This window comes from Prionailurus viverrinus, chromosome X (genome assembly GCF_022837055.1).
Source record: "Prionailurus viverrinus isolate Anna chromosome X, UM_Priviv_1.0, whole genome shotgun sequence".
In the NCBI taxonomy this organism is placed as follows: Eukaryota; Metazoa; Chordata; class Mammalia; order Carnivora; family Felidae; genus Prionailurus; species Prionailurus viverrinus.
Genome location: NC_062579.1, coordinates 1,699,638 through 1,719,815, shown reverse-complemented (window position 1 = coordinate 1,719,815; position 20,178 = coordinate 1,699,638). Strand labels below are relative to the sequence as shown.

Genomic DNA, 20,178 nt, shown 5'->3' with positions numbered 1-20,178 from the left:
GTCAGCAAAGTTAAAGGAGTTAATGGAATCTGTATTTTGGCCTCTTTTTGCACAAAATAGATGGACCTCTTTCTGTCCCAAAGGAAGAGTCACCCATATTTTGTCCTTAAGTACGCACAATGGTAATATCTTTCCAGAGGCAAAATGTCATGACAAGGCTGGGCGTAGGACACCTGTCCGAATAGCAAACTTGAATTCCTTCTAACAAGATGCAACAAATGGGAAAGAATATGACCTCAATTCTTGCAAACAAATAATTGCCTATTCTAAGTGAACACAGAGTTCTCATCACTAATCAGCAGAGACAATGACTTTGTCCAAATGGGCCCTCATTGAAAGTTCTCATGTCATTCTGGAGAAGACTTGGCGACTTGTGAGTTGAACAAAACACAGAGAGATTAAAATATCCAATAAATATATGATTTAAATGGGGGCCCTGATGAGACCTCCCGACCATTCAATTACAGAGGATTTCAGTACGTGATGACCAAAACCCTGCTTGGAGATCACATTCTTACCCTGAAGATCAGAAGTCTTCATTTCACTATGAAACAGCAGACATGCTGGGAAGTGATGCTTGCCCATCTGATCTGAATTTGTGTGCATTCTTTTCTAAAAGTCACCTTGGGGGGCTTCTCACAGGAAGAGGATGATATCCATATGACACTAGCCACCAAAGCACATTGCAGCAGGACAGGAAATTCGGGAGAACAAATACACACTAGTGGCCTCAACTGGAAAGCATGTAGCAGGCTCAACCAGAAGCTATGTCTGAACCACAGACTTGAAGTCAACCTTATTTGTCCCATGACTCCACATGGACAAAGCCACCTGATTCGGTCCAGTGACATGGTTCGGGTCTGTGCAGTGTCCAGTATGTCCCTCCACAACAACATCTAGGGACACTCACAAATTTTATTATGGAACAGGTGCTTTCAGGAAAGGCATATAATTTGTATGAACACTGCATTAACATTATAGTATACCAAATTTATTTATTTTTTAAATGTTTATTTAATTTTTAGAGAGATAGAGCATGAGTGGGAAAGGGACAAAGACGGAAGGAGACAAAGAATCCGAAGCAGACTCCAGGATCTGAGCTGTTAGCACGAGACTGATGTGGGGCTTGAACCCACAAACCGTGAGATCATGACCTGAGCCCAAGTTGAATGCTTAACCGACTGAGCCACCCAGGCGCCCCTATACTGTAGCAAATTTATACAAGACATGACGTTCTTGAAATTTTGTACCTCTACCAACTGATACTTATCAATGTCATTCAAGAAAACCGATAAATAAATTATTATGCATGGTGTTATCTTAATGCTACCACTAACTCAATCCATTTCAGTATTATGAACTGTAACATGGACACATTATGTGTCATAATTCAGTAAGAAACTATCAATAATTTGTCCGGATAAAGTATGAATGACACCATAATTTCTAAGGATTAGTGGCCAAATTAATCCTTATTTATATCCTTTCAACAGTATCTTCTTAAAAGCAGGTTAATTTTTAGTCTTCACAAGGACTGGAATGAACTCACAATATTACACACCTACCTTATTATTGGCTACAAGCTATACATATGATATTTTTTAAGAAAAAAAGTCAGAGTTTCCCTAGAGAACATTTAGTGAACTTTGAATTCAACACTCATTCGTGATAGTGACCATTACTGAAACAGGACAAGAAGTAACCATCTTACCTAATCAACTACTACAAACGTATAGTTCATAGCAAATGCAAGACAGAAATCATTCGTGTTGTACTACACATGGAAGGACACATACTATGTAATAACAAAGCAAATGCATGCATAAATTGAAAGGATAAGGATTGGAAAGAAAACAAATAAAAGGCTTGGAGATGAAATGATCGCTATGTGGAAACCCCCAAATAATCAGCATACCAATTATTGAACAAATGGTAGAATTTACCAGGTTGGGCTACGATAAGATCAATACAAAAGTTTATTGCATTTAAAGTTATCAGAAATGACTTAGAATAAATATTTTCAAAAATTATGGTTTATCATCCAATGTCTGGTATCTTGTAAAGTTAAACATGCTAGAAGTTTATAGAGAAACACCTTACAGTAGACTTAGGTAAATTCTTTGGTCAGGTACAATTGTTGTTTCGCAATGGACAATTAATCATTGGAAAGAATGAATAGACTCATCCTGAAACACACCGATACATGTATGGAAAAAGGATATTAATAGAGGTAGCAATGCACTAACTTGGGGACTCATCAATTAATATGATCACCAATTATCAATTGATCAATCGAAAAGCTAAGGGACATGGACTACTTTTCATGTCTTTATTTTTTTTTAAGTTTTATTTACTTATTGAGAGAGAGTGCACATGGGACAGGGTTAGAGAGAGAAGGAGAGCGAATCCCAAGCAGGGTCCGCTCAGCACAGAGCCTGACCTGGGGCTCGATGCCACAATCACAACATTATGACCTCAGCGGTATGAAGAGTTGGATGTTTAATTGATTGAGCCACTACCCACACACGCCTGGACTTTTCCTCTCATGTCTTTTTTTTTTAAGAGCTGTATTTGCATAGTGAAAGCCATGACTTAATTGTGAACTATATCTCTGTGGTTTTTAAAAAAATGTTTATTTTTGAGAAACACAGAGAGAGACAGAAGGCGAGTAGGGGAGGCACAGAGAGAGAGAGAGAGTCACAGACACAGAATCTAAAGCAGGCTCCAGGCTCTGAGCTGTCAAGACAGAGCCCGACGTGGGGCTCAAACTCACCAACCATGAATCGTGACCCGAGCTGAAGTCGAATGCTTATCTGACTGAGCCACCCAGGCGCCCCTCATTTTATATCTTAAACAAACCTCATTACTGATAGATGAAGGACATGAAAAAGAAACCTGTTACAGGATTTTATGAGAAAATATACTGTAACGTTTCTCGGGGTAGGGAAAATATATTTTGGACCTAATCCATCAAGAAATACCCAGCATTCTATTAGATAGGTTGTTCTGCCTGTGATATTCATTGGGTTCCCTTCAGCTTTAAAAAGCTCATGTGTGCATATGATTGAAACAATCTCATTCTATACATAAAAGCATGTTCCATTAAGGGCAAATGCCTTACTCATTCTTCCAAATTTTCCAAGTTTTCAGGCTTACAAGTTTCTAACTTAGTGAAAATGCTCCCTGGATACTGCTGAGCAATTTTGTAAATTGAGTTTGTGAACTTGACCCTGAGTTCCTCCAAAGAATTGGGTTTTGATGAATGAACAATCAGACTAAGGTATCTGCATCAATCCTCTGTTCATATACAATTATTAAAACTTAAAATTGCACATGGCCCTTATGACTCCCCCTCTAATTGGGATGTGGTCAAAATGGAATATTCCCCCAGCATGGATCTGGGAAAATAAAGGGCTTCTGTTTGTAACTATGATGTGGAGAATGGAATAGGTTCCCATAGCAATTAAACCATTAGGGGAATAAAAAACAGCTCTGAAATCATCCTAGGTTTCAGTTAAATATGTGCGGAAGAATCTCAAAAGAACATTTTTGTATACAAGCTATGCCATTTTTAAAAGACACCGTAGGAAAGAGATCTGTGTGCAAGGCCCACTGATACGCACAGATAAATGACTGTTTCCCAGGTTCTGTAATTGTGATATTGTAAACTAGCCAGATCTCTCCTAAGACCCATAGGAGCAAGACATTTCATTTTTGAAAACTCTCTAGCAAAAATATGTTTTTAATAATACAACCCTAAGTGTTCACTCTCATGGTCCGCACTGCGGTGTTTCTATCATAAAGACCGCATGGGAGCTATACTGCCCGGAGCCAGCTGCAAGAACATAGGTGCGTTGGAAAACTTAGCCAAGGCAAGCCTTAGAACTCATTCTCCAGTCTAGAAAGAATTATTCCTGTACATGTCTTTAGGGACGCCCTTCTTCTGCCCCTAGAAACACAATATATAACTAAACTTTGACTTCTCTTCAACCTTTCACCAAAAATGACCTAAATGCCAAGGTTACTGTGTGGGCTTTATTGAAAAAGCAACTTGTTAATTCGTATTTTACCTAGTTGCTTAATTAACAGAGAATGAGATTAAGCATCTACCTACATTCCATTGTCTCTTCCCCACTTGAAAATGTTTTCATTTTATACTCAGATGTGCAAACAAATGTTATGACATCTTGATTTATTGAAAAGTAGATCTAATCCTCCCCACTTCATTAAGAGAGGGAGATGATTACACACTGTCAACCCATCAAATCTGAGCAGGACAGTTCCTTCCATTCATGTTCTTACATGGCTTGGTCTTCTGGATAAGGGCTCAGTCTACCATGGCCCCACTAAGAAACGCTTATCTCCAAGATGACATCTGTGTCCATTGGCAAACCACTATGACTTCATGGTGCTCAGGAGAAGGAAGACTGGATACACATTGCTTCCCTGAATGCTCACACAGAAACCCATGCGGTCTGGATCCTGGACTTGGTCATATCTGTGTCATCTATCCTGCTGGGAAGGTGTGCCATGCACCCCTGGTTCCCAAGTCTGTACAGGGAAGACTTCAATCCCTCTCTGCAGCCTCTGTTGACACTGTGCCATTCTCAGCACCTCTGTACCTCCTCATTACACTTACATAAACTTCTACGTTCCCTACATGTCACACAAAAGTTCAGGTGAGCCACACCCCACTCCTCCAACCTATGAAGTCACAACTCTCAGGCAGTATCTCTGTATCCGTCCCAAACCATGAGAGAGACCACAAGCCATTGTGACAATTGGCTTTCTTTGAGAGCACTGTCATGGCCCCAGTAGACACCAGGGAGACAGGCTCTAGCATTCCAGGACATTTTCAGTTGGGGAAAATGAGGTTTCTAATCACTACACACTGTAGGCTTCTCAATTCATTACCTGTGTCTATCTCATATCCCCCTTCAAGAAGGTGCCAAGAAGCCAGCCCAGTCTTAAGAAGTGCTATGGCATGAATGTTTGTGACCAGCCAAAACCCACCTCTAAATGGTTTTCCCTACTGGGTTGGTATTTGGAGATGGGGCCTCTGGCAGGTGTTTAGGTCATAAGGGTAGAGCCCTCAAAATGGAATTAGTTCCCTTATAAAATAGACCCCAGAGAGATCTCCCACCCCTTTGGCAATGTGAAGACATAGCAAGAAGACGGCCATCTATGAACTAGGAAATGGGTTCTCACAAGACACTGAATCTACCTGTGCCATGATCTTGGGCTTGCAGCCTCCACAACCACAAGAAATGAATTTCTGTTGCTTATTAAGCCACCGAGTCCATGGTATCTGTTATAGCAGCCCGAAAGTATGAGACAGGGGCAGAAGTTTTCAAGACACCACTGAAGAAGCCAGATTTGGCCAGAGATTGCTATTGACAATTCTTATTCAAGTCCTCTGAGAACCAAATTAATGAAAACAAAAATATTGTGCTAGTTAGTCACATTTTACTTAGCAAAGAACATCACTGAGTAAAAGAATATTCACTGGGTTTCCAGACAATTTCATCTCATGCCTTCTTCACTCTTTTCTTTAATATTTAACGATGGAGCCACCCCCAAGCAATATGTACCAGCCAGGGTACTAAAATGATACTCCATGCTGTTCCTTACACCTGCAGATAAAACCCTTCCTACAATGACATTCAAACAGGTCTGCATTATACCTGAGTGGAGGTCAAAGTATTTCATGCAGGACCAAGCTTGGGAACTGATCATTTATCCATTTTCAGGCCCCTGGGGGTCCTCTATTCTGGCCCACTGCAAAATTTCAATTCTGGGACTGCTGGGCAAGAATGTTTTGTCTGGACGCACAGAGGGATCACTAGAAGAATTACAGCCCACTGTCCAACTAAGTCCAATATTATAATCTGATAAAATGAAAGAGGAAGTTGCCTGGTGGAAAGTAGGGGATCCTTCACAGGGCTATGAGCAGGGCTCGGCACAGTGAGGTCTGTGGCTGCCGGCCAGATGAACTGTCCACATAATAGCATCTGAGCGGTTTAAACGCTACAACCTGCCATGGGCATCGTATCTTCCTAATTAGAGATAACTCCTCTGAGCAGGACCGTGTTGGCAGACATAAAAGACGATGTGGAGCCCAGCCATCTCACTCGGATTTGAAATGAGGCTCTGGATCCCCCATTGTCTTTGGGTGAATGCAGGGCACCAAAGCAACTGCTTTCTTGCAAAATGTGTAGGAGGACAGAAGGAAAAGAGAAGTGGGACCTGCCTACAGAGAGACACATGTGGGCATCCAGGTACAGCTGGCGATGGGGAATGGAGACAGGGAAGCAACTACATACACCCAGGGGGCCAGGGCAGGGCCAACAGGGATGGAAATGGACATGCTCTCTGCAGGAAAAGGTGCACAGGTATCATGGAGCCCACACCACAGAACAAGGAAGAGGCAGGTCAGGGACTTTGTCATTTGCTAGGTGTTTTACCAGGTGACAGATTAACCTCTTGTGGGCCCAGTTTCCTCATGGACAAAGTGAGGACCCTCATACCTAACTATCAGCATCGCCTGTAGGGTCAGACACAAATCCTCACCACAAATACTGTCCTAGGTAGAAGCAACTTCTTTTTAAGGACACTATTGCGCAGAGAGGGGCCAAGATGGTGGAGAGGCATGGACATTTTTTTGCATCTCTTGCCTCTGAAATGCAGCCAGATCAACACTACACCATCCTGCACACCTAGAAAACTGATTGGAGGATTAAGACAACAATCTGTATAACCTGAAGAAAAGAATTGAGCAGGTACGCGGCGTGGAGAGGTGAAGTGGGGGAGACAGAAGCCGAGGAGGGCAGGGAGAGGTTTTTGCTTGCAGAGACAAGACAGAGATGCAGTGGGGGGCGGGAGGGGGGGCGGAGGGAGAATACAGAGAGCATATATGAAAAGACCCAATGCTAATACAATCCCCAATGGGTAAAAACTCAGAGCTTTCTCCCCTAAGGTCAGGAACAAGACAGGGATGTCTGCTCTCGCCACTGTTATTCAACATAGTATTGGAAGTCTTAGCCTCAGCAATGAGACAACACAAAGAAATAAAAGGTATCCAAATCGGCCAGGAGGAAGTCAAACTTTCACTCTTCACAGATGACATGATATTCTATATGGAAAACCCAAAGATTCTACTAAAAAACTGCTAGAACTGATCCATGAATTCAGCAAAGTTGCAGGATATAAAATTAATGCATAGAAATTGATTGCATTCCTATACACCAATAATGAAGCAACAGAAAGAGAAATCAAGGATTGATCCCATTTACAATTGCACTAAAACCCATAGGAAAAAATCTAACCAAAGAGGTGACAAATCTATACACTTAAATCTATAGAAAACTTATGCAAGAAATTGAAGAAGACACAAAAAAATGGGAAAAGATTCCATACTACCCAAAGCAATCTACATATCCCTATCAAAATAACACCAGCATTCTTCACAGAGCTAGAGCAAACAATCCTAAAATTTGTATGGAACCAGAAAAGACACCAAATAGCCAAAGCAATCTTGGAAAAGAAAACCAAAGCAGGAGGCATCACATTCCTGGACTTTAAGATGTATTACAAAGCTGTAATCATCAAGACAGTATGGTACTGGGACCAAAACAGACACTCAGCTCAATGGAACAGAATAGAGAACCCGGAAATGGACCCACAAACATATGGCCAACTCATCTTTGACAAAGCAGGAAAGAATATCCAATGGAATGAAGACAGTCTCTTCAGGAAGTAGTGCTGGGAACACTGGACAGCGACATGCAGAAGAATGAACCTGGACCACTTTCGTACACTGTACACAAAAATAAACTCAAAATGGATGAAAGACCTAAATGTAAGACAGGAAGCCATCAAAATCCTCAAGGAGAAAGGAGACAAAAACCTCTTTGATCTTGCCCGTGGCAACTTCTTACTCGACACGTCTCCAGAGGCAAAGGAAACAAAAGCAAAAATGAACTACTGGGACCTCATCAAAATAAAAAGCTTCTGCACAGCAAAGGAAACAATCAGCAAAACTAAAAGGCAACCAACAGAATGGGAGAAGATATTTGCAAATGACATATCAGATAAAGGGTTAGTATCCAAAATCTATAGAGAACTTATGAAACTCAAGACCCAAAAAACAAATAATCCAGTGAAGAAATGGGCCAAAGACATGAATAGACACTTCTCCAAAGAAGATGTCCAGATGGCCAACCAACACATGAAAAAATGCTCCACATCACTCATCATCAGGGAAATACAAATCAAAACCACAATGAGATACCACCTCACACCTGTCAGAACGGCTAACATTAACAACTCAGGCAACAACAGGTGTTGGCGAGGATGCGGAGAAAGAGGATCTCTTTTGCATTGTTGGTGGGAATGCAAGCTGGTGCAGTCACTCTGGAAAAGAGTATGGAGGTTCCTCAAAAAACTAAAAATAGAACTACCCTAGGACCCAGCAAATGCACTACTAGGCATTTATCCATGGGATACAGGTGTGCTGTTTCGAAGGGACACAGGCACCCCCATGTTTATAGCAGCACTATCAACAATAGCCAAAGTATGGAAAGAGCCCAAATGTCCATCGACGGATGAATGGATAAAGAAGATGTGGTATATACATACAATGGAGTATTACTTGGCAATCAAAAATAATGAAATCTTGCCATTTGCAACTACGTGGATGGAACTGGAGGGTATTATGTTAAGCAAAATTAGAGAAAAACAAATATCATATGAATTCACTCATATGAGGCATTTAAGATACAAAACACATAAACATATGGGAAGAGAAGCAAAAATAATATAAAAACAAGGAGGAGGATAAAACATAAGAAACTCTTCAATATGGAGAACAGAGGGTTGCAGGAGGGATTGTGGGAGGAGGGATGGGCTAAATGGGTAAGGGGCTTAAGGAATCTACTCCTGAAATCATTGTTGCACCATGTGCTAACATGGATGTAAATGATAAAAAATAAATAAATTTTAGAAAGCATTTGCCTCAAAAAAAAAAAAAGATAGTACTGCCTGTTTAGTATAAACATGAGGGACTATTAATTTCTTTGTTTCTTTTTTAAATAATAGGTTTCTTTCGTGCATTAGTTAATAGCATATAGCCCTCCAGGGTGTAGGAACCTATTCTTGGTCTAATTAGTAGTGGACACTACCAGTAAATTCACTTAATACATTAAAAAACAACTTACGGGGTTGATTTCCAGCTTCGTAACTTACTACCTGCCTGACACCCTATAAATTATTTAAGGTCTCACACTGTGTACTGCCTCAGCTCCATATAGTAAGTGCCTCACGGGGTCTTGTAAAAATTCAAAAATTGCACATGTAAAAACACCTAGTATGCGCGTATACCCGGTGAATACATATTCTTACATATACATACATATACACTCATGCACGTTTATGTGTCCATAACAATAAATATCATTTCACTGCCATTTCTTCGGTCAAAATCTCAGCAAGTAAGACTCTTTTATGCTCTATTTGTCACAGAAAGTGGCCTTCTGTTGCTTATCATTTGTGGTGCAGTTTTGTTGTTTTTGTTTAGAAAACATTTTCCAGGGTCACCTGGCTGGCTCAGTCAAAACACCATGAGATTCTTCATCTTGGGGTCATCCGTTCCAGCCCCATGTTGGGTGTAGAGATCAATTCAGTAAACAAATAAATAATTCAGTAAGCTGGAAAGGAAAGGGAAGAAAAGGAAAGGAAAATAAGAAGAAAGGAAAGGAAACGAAAAATAATTCTCCATAGGAGCTCTGTGGACACTGACCCTTGACATAAGCTCCTATCACACCAGGTCATACAGCTGTCCAATTGTTTCAATCCTAAAGGGTTCCACTGCACTTTCCATGTCCGGTTTGCAGGCTCATGTAAGTTTCAGGCCTTCTAAAGGTACAGACAGACACCAACATACAGTATGTGTATCCATCATTTGAACAATACATCTGCTGTGACTGCTATATTCCAAGTTTGAGTTACATCCCATCAATGAAGATACATGTATGTGTGTCCATGGGTTAACATGCTTATTTTCTTATTCATATTCTGTGTTTTGGACATACCCATACCTGATGTTATACTTGTATAGTCATCTCTGTTTTCTCTCTCTGTGTGTGTGTGTGTGTGTGTGTGTGTGTGTGTGTGTGTGTGTATGATTTGAGCTACAACACGTCATTTGCGTTTCTCGTTGCCTTTTGAACTTGACTCACTGTTTAGGGTTAACATGAACAGGGAAGGTATTTCTAAAGCTGGTACTGTCCCAGTGTTTCAATTAGTCTGCTTTTAAAACCACATTAAGACCACCTGTCATGGCCCACATGGTAAGGGTGTCACAGTACAATTCACTTCAATGTTTGTCTGTCCAGGACAGTGTACTCAAGAAATATGACTGAAGCGACACTGTGGTTCTAATGAAGATCACGCCTCAGAGAGAGCACTTCCTAAAGTAATGGCCCCTTTCAGCTACATAAATGTCAAGACAAGGCAGGGGGCATTCAGTTGGTTACAACTTTACACTTCTGTGAGCTTTTTCTGTACCAGACGCTGATTTAGGTAGCAAAACTCAGTGCATTGGATAGACACTGACAGTCTGCTGACACCCTGGCATAACCATTTCTATCTTTTTCTTAGATTCCGATTTTTGCTCAGTGCTCTCACCAAAAAAAGGTCATTTAAAAAGCATGTGGGGAGCCTGGGTGGCTCAGTCGGTTAGGCGTCTGACTTCAGCTCAGGTCATGATCTCACGGTTCATGGGTTCAAGCCCCACGTCGGTCTCTGTGCTGACAGCTCAGAGCCTGGAGCCTGTTTTGGGTTCTATGTCTCCCTCTCTCTCTGTTCCTCCCCTGCTCTCACTCTGTCTCTCTTTCTCTCTCAAAAATAAAGATTAAAAATAATTTTAATAAAAAATAAAATAAATAAAAAGCATGTTCTACATCTCAGTAGGTGAAATGTTTGATTATTGGGTCATGTTTTCTTTCTTTCTTTCTTTCTTTCTTTCTCTCTCTTTCTTTCTTTCATTCTTTCTTTCTCTCTCTCTTTTTTCTCTTTCTTTCTTTCTTTCTTTCATACTATTTTGCTTTAGCTTTCTTTGGCAGGAATTGCCATTACGATATTGCTTCTCAAAGTTTCAACTTGAGGCAGGAACAATGATTTCAACTGTGGACCTACTGTAGGTGCAGATTAACAGCTCCCCCTCCAAACAATGACAGTCTGAAACCTAACAAGATCACCACGTGATTTTTACATACCTTAAAGTTTGAGAAGCACACAAGCGAGGCATGGCAAGGACAGCTCCGTTTGCAACTTTAGTCCAATGGTTTTAAAATTTGGATACACGTTGGGGCACCTGGGTAGCTCAGTTGGTTAAGCATCTGAGTTTTCATTTTGGCTCAGGCTATGATCTCGTGGTTTGTGGGATGGAGACCCACATCTCGCAGTTGGGATTCTCACTCTCCACATCCTCTATCCCCCTCCTTTACTCATGTGTACATGCTCTTTCTCTCTCTCAAAATCAATAAACATAAATAAATAAAATAAAAATGGGAAACACATTACAAACTGCATTAAGAGATTTAATAAGAGATTTTGTCACACTGCTCTAGGGAGGCGTTGGGATTTTTTTTAAAATGCCCATTGTTTAGGCTAATATGCAACTGCTAACATTAAGAACTGTTTTAATTAGGGGGCGGCTGGATGGCTCAGGTCATGATCTCACAGTTCGTGGGCTCAAGCCCCAACTCAGACTCTGTGCTGACAGCAACAAGCCTGAAGCCTGCTTCAGATTCTGTGTCTCCCTCTCTCTCTGCCCCTCCCCTGCTCATGCTCTGTCTTTCTCAAAAATAAACATTAAAAAATTAAAAAAAGAACTGTTTTAATTAGTATTGAGAATAAAATAAAAGAAATCCCTATGATTTGCAAAAAGAAAATATAAAAATTGGTTTGTATGTATATATGTAACCACACTCAAAATTTTTTTTACAAAGAACCAAGGATCTGATCTTGGGTGATTAGAATTAAAAATGCAAGCAGTGTAGGGGTGCCTGGTTGGCAAAACATTGTGTGACTCTTGATCTCTGGGTTGTGAGTTTAGGCCCCATGTTGGGTGTAGAGATCACTTAAAAATAAAATCTTTCAAAAATCATTTAAAAATGGAAATAGTGTAAAAAAACATAGATTAGGTGGATTTGAAAATCTATGCAAAGAGGGGTGCCTGGGTGGCTCAGTCAGTTGAGCAACTAACTCTTGATTTGTGCTTATTATGATCTCATGGTCATGGGATCAAGCCCCGTGTAGGGCGCCTCTTGAGTGTGGTGCCTGCTTGGGATTCTCTCTCCCTCCCTCCCTCTGCCCCTTGCCCATTTGCGCTTACACATGCTCTCTCTCTCTCTCTCTCTCAAAATAAATAAATGATACTTAAAATAAAATCTTTGCAAAGAGAACAGAGACAATATTGTGACAAGTGAAACTTTTAAATGCTAAGAATGCTTACTCCTAAGTGCCATACAAACATCTCAAACTTAGTATCTAAGGATGTGGACTCCTACGCACATCAAGATCTGAAGGATTTTCAATTTTTCCCTCTTTGCAACTCAGTGAGGTGCCTGCCACCATTTCATGGATGTTGGCAGAATACGTGAGATCTTGGGTCAGAGGTGAAGGAAAGATTATTATTCACAACACATCAAGGAGCCGGAGCACTTATCCTGTTTTCATCACTTCCACCTGCCCCAATGTCTTTAGGGGTGAAGCAAATATGCTAAGATGGGTGTGTACATGTGCTGTGGGTTAGGTTACAGGACAGCAATCCTGAGCTGGAGGAAAATGAATGGTTTATAACAGGAAGTAGACATTGAAAACTACTGTGGTGCTGGTATCTCCCCAGGAAGACATTATTTTTTCTTTGGTTAGAGAGACCATGAGCGGGGGAGAGGGAAAGAGGGAGACAGGGAGACCCAACCAGGCCTGCGCTCAAAGAGGAGCCCATCGCAGGGCTTGATCACATGACCCTGAGATGCTGACCTGAGCCGAAATTCAGTTGGTCGCTTAACAAACTGAGCTACGCAGGCACCCCACCGGGAACACATTTCTAAGGGAATAAAAAACAGCATACAGAAGTTGTGGACAATTTGGTTTGTTAGAGTTCTAAGTAATTCCAATAGGTTAGGTCATCTAAATGTAATAACAGAAAAAAAATTTAGAGAAAAACTTTGTACTTTTCCATTAGGGCTTCTAAAAAAGGAATTTGATCTTTGTGTGTATCTAATCAAGCCAGATTTTCAAACAGTAATTCAAAGATCAGTGGGTATTCTTCCATCAATTTCATTAAACCATCTTTATCAATTGAAGTTTAATAAGTATGCCTTAATATATTAATAAATAGTAAAATATTAATGTTTATGAATCATAATAAAACACTAGCGCTTAAAATCTGTAAAAAAGAAGGCACTGACCACACAATTATCTTCTCACATATGAACTTGTTGATGACATAATTGGAAACAATGAGAATGACACCTGCTATCCATTAAGTGAGAATAATTTGCCAGGCACTCCACTCAGTCTTGTGTGTTAACGTCCCTTTAATAAAACCTTTGTGCCCCACTGTTCTAGCCATCTAATTTCATGCCTCAAGAGGTAGAGGCTTAGAGATACTGCCGAGTTCAAAAAGTCACATTAACTGCATCAAGCTTCTGAAGGCAGGCACACCCAAGTTATCCACATCCAAACTTGTGCTCGTGAGAACATAAATAAGCAATAGGTTAAACGTGGCTCAGATACACATCTGATGCTACAAAGTACTTGTTTCTGGAAACACATCCAATACTATAGACAAAGAACTTGTTTCCTATTTCTTGCACCTGGGTATGCTTGAAGCAATTACATTGAAACCATTATATCTTTACTGTAGATTGAAAACTACTTAAAACAAGATGCTACCTGAATTTGTGCCATCTAAGTCTTACAGACAATCACACTCTATCTAAGGTCTCCTGTATCCTAGAAACGCATGCACATTCTCGTGGGTTGACTAACTTTATGAAAACAAAAAACTAAAAATGTGCACCATCTCTTTTTTTTTTTTAATTTTTTTTAACTTTTTATTTATTTTTGAGACAGGGAGAGACAGAGCATGAACAGGAGAGGGTCAGAGAGAGAGGGAGACACAGAATCTGAAACAGGCTCCAGGCTCCGAGGGGTCAGCACAGAGCCCCATGCGGGGCTCGAACTCACGCGAGATCACGCGAGGTCTCGCGAGACCACGCGAGGTCTCGCAAGACCACGCGAGGTCTCGCGAGACCACGCGAGATCACGCGAGATCTCGCGAGATCTCGTAAGATCTCGCAAGATCTCGTAAGATCTGACCTGAGCCGAAGTCGGCCGCTTAACCGACCGAGCCACCCAGGCGCCCCCACAATCTCTTTTTTAAACAACAAAGCTTCGTCTCTGTATTTCATTCACATTTCCCTCCTTATACAGCCACACATTTTCCAGCCACATGTTTTCATGGCTGTAAGATCTTTCTATCAGTTTACAAAACATTTTTTACTCATTTATTCACTAGCACGGAGTTGTTTTTAACTCTCCTTTTTCATTCTTTTGGGTTATTTCCAAATATGTGTTCATTTAAAATATTTAAACAAATATGTGTTTGTTTTAAAACAGTATTAGGCAGTAAAGTACTTGTCCATTTTTATGCCCGTTTTAAATGTTGTCATCACATGGCCATTCAGAAATTTTGAAGCAACAATGTGTGACTATAGAATTTTCATTATCAACTTAATGGCATAGTGTTACTATCATTATTTTATCCCCCACCCCACTCCACGTTGATTAAAATAGAATCATTTTTTGGCTGGGTATAACTGGTCATGAGGAGCATAGCCCTCGCAGGCGAACTCAAAATCTGCTGATGCGCTGTTCAGCAACAGCTGGTGGCAAAGGAAAATCTGTAAAGCAGGGCTGAGAAGAAAAGAAAGAAAGAAAGGAAGAAAGAAAGAAAGAAAGAAAGAAAGAAAGGGGAGAAAGCTCTGCAGAACAAAAACAAGAGGCACTCCTCCATGATCGGCCATTTTCCACACACCGCTCTGTTCAGCTCCTTTCCTTCCTGTCTTCCAACAAGAACCCACACAAACTCTTGAGTCTTTTCCAGTTACATAAACTCTCTAGGGGAAATCTGATTTACTCTCCGCTAGGAATGGATTCTGCCCCAATTCCGACACTCGAGCCACGTATCTTCTCCCACCTGACCTGCTGACCAAAGCAGGGACTGCCCAATTGGCGGGACTTGGGAGTTATGGAGAATTCTCAGACAAGAGAGGAACATGCTTTGAAGACCTGATATTCACGGATAGGGCCTGGGGGGTCTGGGAAAAATGCACATTCTGATCCTGTAGGCCCATCACTCTACATGCCTAACAAGCTGTCATGGGATTATCCCTGTTTGGAGACAAGACTTTGAGCCACGAAGGAATAGGCCTCTGATTCTCCAAGTTGGCTGCATATTGGAATCCCCCAGGGTGGTTTAACATAGTGCTTTAAAAATCTTGAAATTGAGAATTCCAGCTCTTCTCAACATGGGCAAATTTTCCCTCCCCGGTGTCTAGAGACATTTTCAGTTATCACAACGCAGACGAGGGTTGGTTGGTTACCTGTATGGAAAAGGTAGAGGCCAAAGATGCTGTGTAATACGTTGCACAGCACAGGACAAGTCCCCCGAGAAAGCACTGCCCAGCCCCAATGTCAATGGTTGCAACATTGTGAAACCTTTGGGGAACTCCTACTCCAGATCATGTCTGCTACATGTGCTATTTATTGTCACAAAATTAATTCTGAACAACTTCACTGATGGATCACTGGCTAATGTATGATGAAACATGTTAACCAAGCAACTGGTGTGAATAGTTGCCTTTTTGAAACTGGGAAATGGATTCTGTGTTTAGCTCTATTGTCAAAGACAGTAGGACGGGAGAGCAGATGTCAGCCTGAGTTGGCGAATTTTGGAGTGTTGGCCCTTGAAACCGTTCGTTAATTGAAACCATGAATCCTGCAGGGCAGATTTTTGAGGATGATTCACTGTGCTGTGATGCTTTCAAAAATCAAATTCCTTAAGAAAGAGCTTCTGTGTGTTTTATCACGTTATTCTTTGCATGGTGCACTGTAGCTAAGTACTTTATAAACAGAGTGTTTTATGACCGACTTGAAAAGTAAACTATCCTACATCCGCAGGACGAAATTGGAGGGTGGCTCGTACCATTGAATCAAAGAGATAAACTTGGCAGTCTTCAGAAACTAGAGGTGCATGCTTCTCAGAGAACCACTCGGGAAGGGCGTTTTATGAATTTTATTTCATGCAGTAGCTTATCTTGTATTTTCTGTATGTCCTTTGGAGCTCTGCAAAAATTCTTCACAGAAGGGAAAAAACAAGAAGAAAAATCTCAGTGGGCATTTTTACTGCAGCACAGAAACCAGATATATGTATCAAACAAATGAAGAGAAAGCAAATTTGTCAGCAGAACTCCAGAAGCGAAGAATCCAAAGACTGGAAAATAATAATTATCAGGAAGTTTTATAGAGTTTCAAAAAAAAATGACATTAATGAAACAGCCTTCAGTGCTGATTCAAACTGTTTACTCATAATTCCACCTGAGTAAAAATGTATATGAAGAAGCCAATAACCATCATTTATTTTCTATCAACTTAAAAAAATTTTTTTTTAATGTTTATTTATTTTTGAGAGAGAGAGACAGAGTGTGAGCGGGGGAGGGCCAGAGAGAGGGAGACACGGAATCGGAAGCAGGCTCCAGGCTCTGAGCTGTCAGCACAGAGTCCGATGCGGGGCTCGAACCACAAACCGTGAGAACATGACCTGAGCCGAAGTTGGATGCCAAACTGACTGAGCCACCCAGGCGCCCCTGACCATCAGCTTTTGATGAGTCTGTGTATATATGTGTATGTGTGTGTGCATGAGTGTATGCACACATACCTTACAGGATGGAATTATGAACGCAGATCTCAGGGGGAGGATTTGTGACCTATCAAATAGTTCAAGATTATTCTACATACACAAAAATCCAGCTGTTTTATTCTGCCACCTTACTATATGAAAAAGAGAAAGACAAAGAAAAGAAATAAAAGTCAAGAATAGAGGGTATCGTGAACAGTCTATCATTCCCAACTGTTGAATTGATCAACCAATAGTCAGCACCGATTGGTATATATTGAAAAGCGTTAGGTCAGTACAAAGACTGAGACTCCAAACGAGCATATTTAAATACTTCTAGAAATAGTCTGTCTATAAAACAGATTCAGGGGTGCCCTATTGGCTCCATTGGTTGAGTGTCTGACTTCGGCTCAGGTCATGATCTCGCGGTCCATGAGTTCAAGCACGATGACACTCTGCACTGACAGCTGGGAGCCTGGAGCCTGCTTCAGATTCTGTCTCTGCCTCTCTCTGCCCCTCCCCTGCTCACACTCTATCTCTCTCTGTCTCAAAAATAAACATTTAAAAAATAACAAAATCAGATTCAGACCTTCAAGTACTTCTATTATTTTCTTCTGCTTAAGAAATAAGTTATAGTCTAGTCTTGCCACATTTAAAAATGTTGCCAGTGCACTAGAATGGGGCCTCAGATTTTCCATAAGACCTCGAAGCTGTTCCTCCAAGCAAGGGGTGCCCCAGTCGCCAAGACCAAATTAAAGAACCCCTTAGCCAAACCTAACACGAGGAGCATCGCAGTGGTGGCTGGTGTTAACATTCCACTTTTGCAATTAGACACATCAGCGAAGGATCTGATGCCACATGGTTTGGATAGAGCAGCACTTTTGGCTTTGAAGCGTCAGACCAATGCCCCAAAGGAAGCCGCTGATAGGGTCATCTTTGGCACAGTTACATGGGAAATGAAAACTGGCAGTGTGGCTGGAGAGGCTGGGCTCCGAGCTGGCTTCTCAGACAAGACTCCTGCTCCCACGGTCACCATGCCTTTCATCTCTGCCAACCAACCATAACTACAGGTATTGGATGGATTGCTTCTGGGCAGTGTGATGTGGTCATGAAGTTACTGCCTGACGTCCCTGTTCACCACTCAAGGGAAGTAAGGAAAATGATGGTTGGTCTCAATAAGGCCAAGATTCTGGGTCAGTCTGAATTTCCTATCATCCAAGCTCCCCGCACTGGTGGAGTTCTGCACTGGTGAGACCATGGACCACTCTGCAGATGGGCTGGCCACCGCTTCTGCAGTTTCCTGACTGGACCAGGGTGAGGACGTGCTGTACTTGCACAGCCTGGCCAAGAAGGCACTGGATGAAGGACTCCTAGCTGATATTGTCCCCTTCAGACTACCGGGAAAAGATACAGTTCTCAAAGATCAGGGCATTCAGCTACAAATTCTTCTTTCCTGACTGGTGGTGCTTCAGAGACGCTGATGATGGCAGAGGAAAAAATCTCTGGCCAGATGTTATAAACCGAAGGCATATTTGAGAGATTTTATGCATGTGCCTCAGGATGCAAAAGATCCATTTATACTTGGGTCAACATATGCTCCATAAGCTCCGGAAAAGGCAGTATTAACAACGTATGATACCGATGTCTTTGAGTCTCAGGAAGCGTTCTCAGGTCAGATGGTGGCTGATTTTAAAGTCACAGATTGGCTTTTGCAAAATACTTGGGAAGAAACACCAAGGTTGGATTACCTCCTCTGGTGAAGATTAACAACTGGGATGGAGGGCTGTCCCTGGCACACTCATTTGGAACCACCGGCTGCCGGTTGGTCATGACAGCTGCCGACAGATTATGGAAGGATGGAGACCAGTATTGCTTACTGGCTGCCTGTATAACTGGAGGGCGGGGTCATGCTTTGCTAGTGGGAGCTTATCCAAATTAATAGAGACAGAGGAGGTGACCTGGAGTTTCTGTGCAACAGTACCACTAGGCAATGCCATTTAGATGTATCACCAAATGCAATCTGCAGTTCCTAGCTCCTCGTAGGAAAATTTGTGGCCACTTGTTAAATTCTTTGCAGTTAAGCCTTGCTAGTGTTCCAAGTCTCCCAGTAATCTTGGCTCACTGCTCTTTGAGGGATTTCTTAGTCACCAGATTCTGATACAATGATACCTTTAAATTTTTAGTTTTAGGGGTGTCTGGGTGCCAAAGGCTTAAAGTTAAGCCACCAACTCTTGGTTTGGGCTCAGGTGATGATCTCACAGTACGTGAGTTTGATCCCCACATTGGGCTCTGCACTGGCAGCTGTGGAGCCTGCTGGGGATCTTCCCTCTCCCTCTCCATCTGCTGCTCCCCTGCTCAGTCTGTCTCTCTCAAAATAAATAAGTAAACATTAAAAGAAATAAAAATAAAATTTTACTTTTATATTTATTTTAAAGAGAGTGGGGGAGAGGAGCAGAAAGAGAATCTTCAATAGGTTGCACGCTCAGTGCGGAGCCCTATGGGGGCTTGATCTCAGAACTGTGAGATCATGACCAGAGCCCAAATTAAGTGTTGGACGCTCAACTGTCTGAGTTTGCCACGTGCCCCTACACAGTGACACGTTAATGCAATTGTTTTTGGTTTTTCCGTTTTCATTAAAGACTAAATGAGTAGTTGCAATTTCGGGAAGAGGGTTACCTGAAATTTAGAACCATATACCTTCCTATTTGTGACGTAAAGATAAGGGTTTCCTATAAAATAGAAACCAATGTGCCTAAAGAAACTTATGAAAAGATAATTCAGAGTTTAAATGTCACTAAAAACGTACAGTAAGTATTTAGGCACATAAGTACCATGTAAATCTTAATCAAGTGAAAAAGCATTGAAGAAAAATGAAAGAAATTATATACTGTGTTTCATTTTTTCTTAAATAAAAAAAAGTTTAGGGTATCGGTAAATTCCCGAAGTCTATGATGGGGATTTGTGAGTCATTAATATTTACTGAGATGCTGTGAAAACTTTTTAAAAAGTTTTTCAAGGTTTTTATTTATTTACTTTGAGAGAGAAAGAGAAAGAGAGAGGGAGAGGGAGAGGGAGAAGGGGAGAGAGAGAGAGAGAGAGAGAGAGAGAGAGAGAGAGAGAGAATCCCAAGCAGATTCCATGTTGTCAGTGCAGAGCCTGATGTGAGGCTTGAACTCATGAACTGCAAGACCATGACCTGAACCAAAACGAAA

At 41.4% G+C, this 20,178-nt stretch overlaps 1 pseudogene; it reads left to right on the top strand.

Annotated features, from left to right (window-relative positions):
- Positions 1 to 18,905, top strand: part of LOC125157690 (trifunctional enzyme subunit beta, mitochondrial-like) — a 96,189-nt pseudogene extending 77,284 nt beyond the window's left edge.
- The last annotated feature ends 1,273 nt before the right edge of the window (positions 18,906 to 20,178 follow it).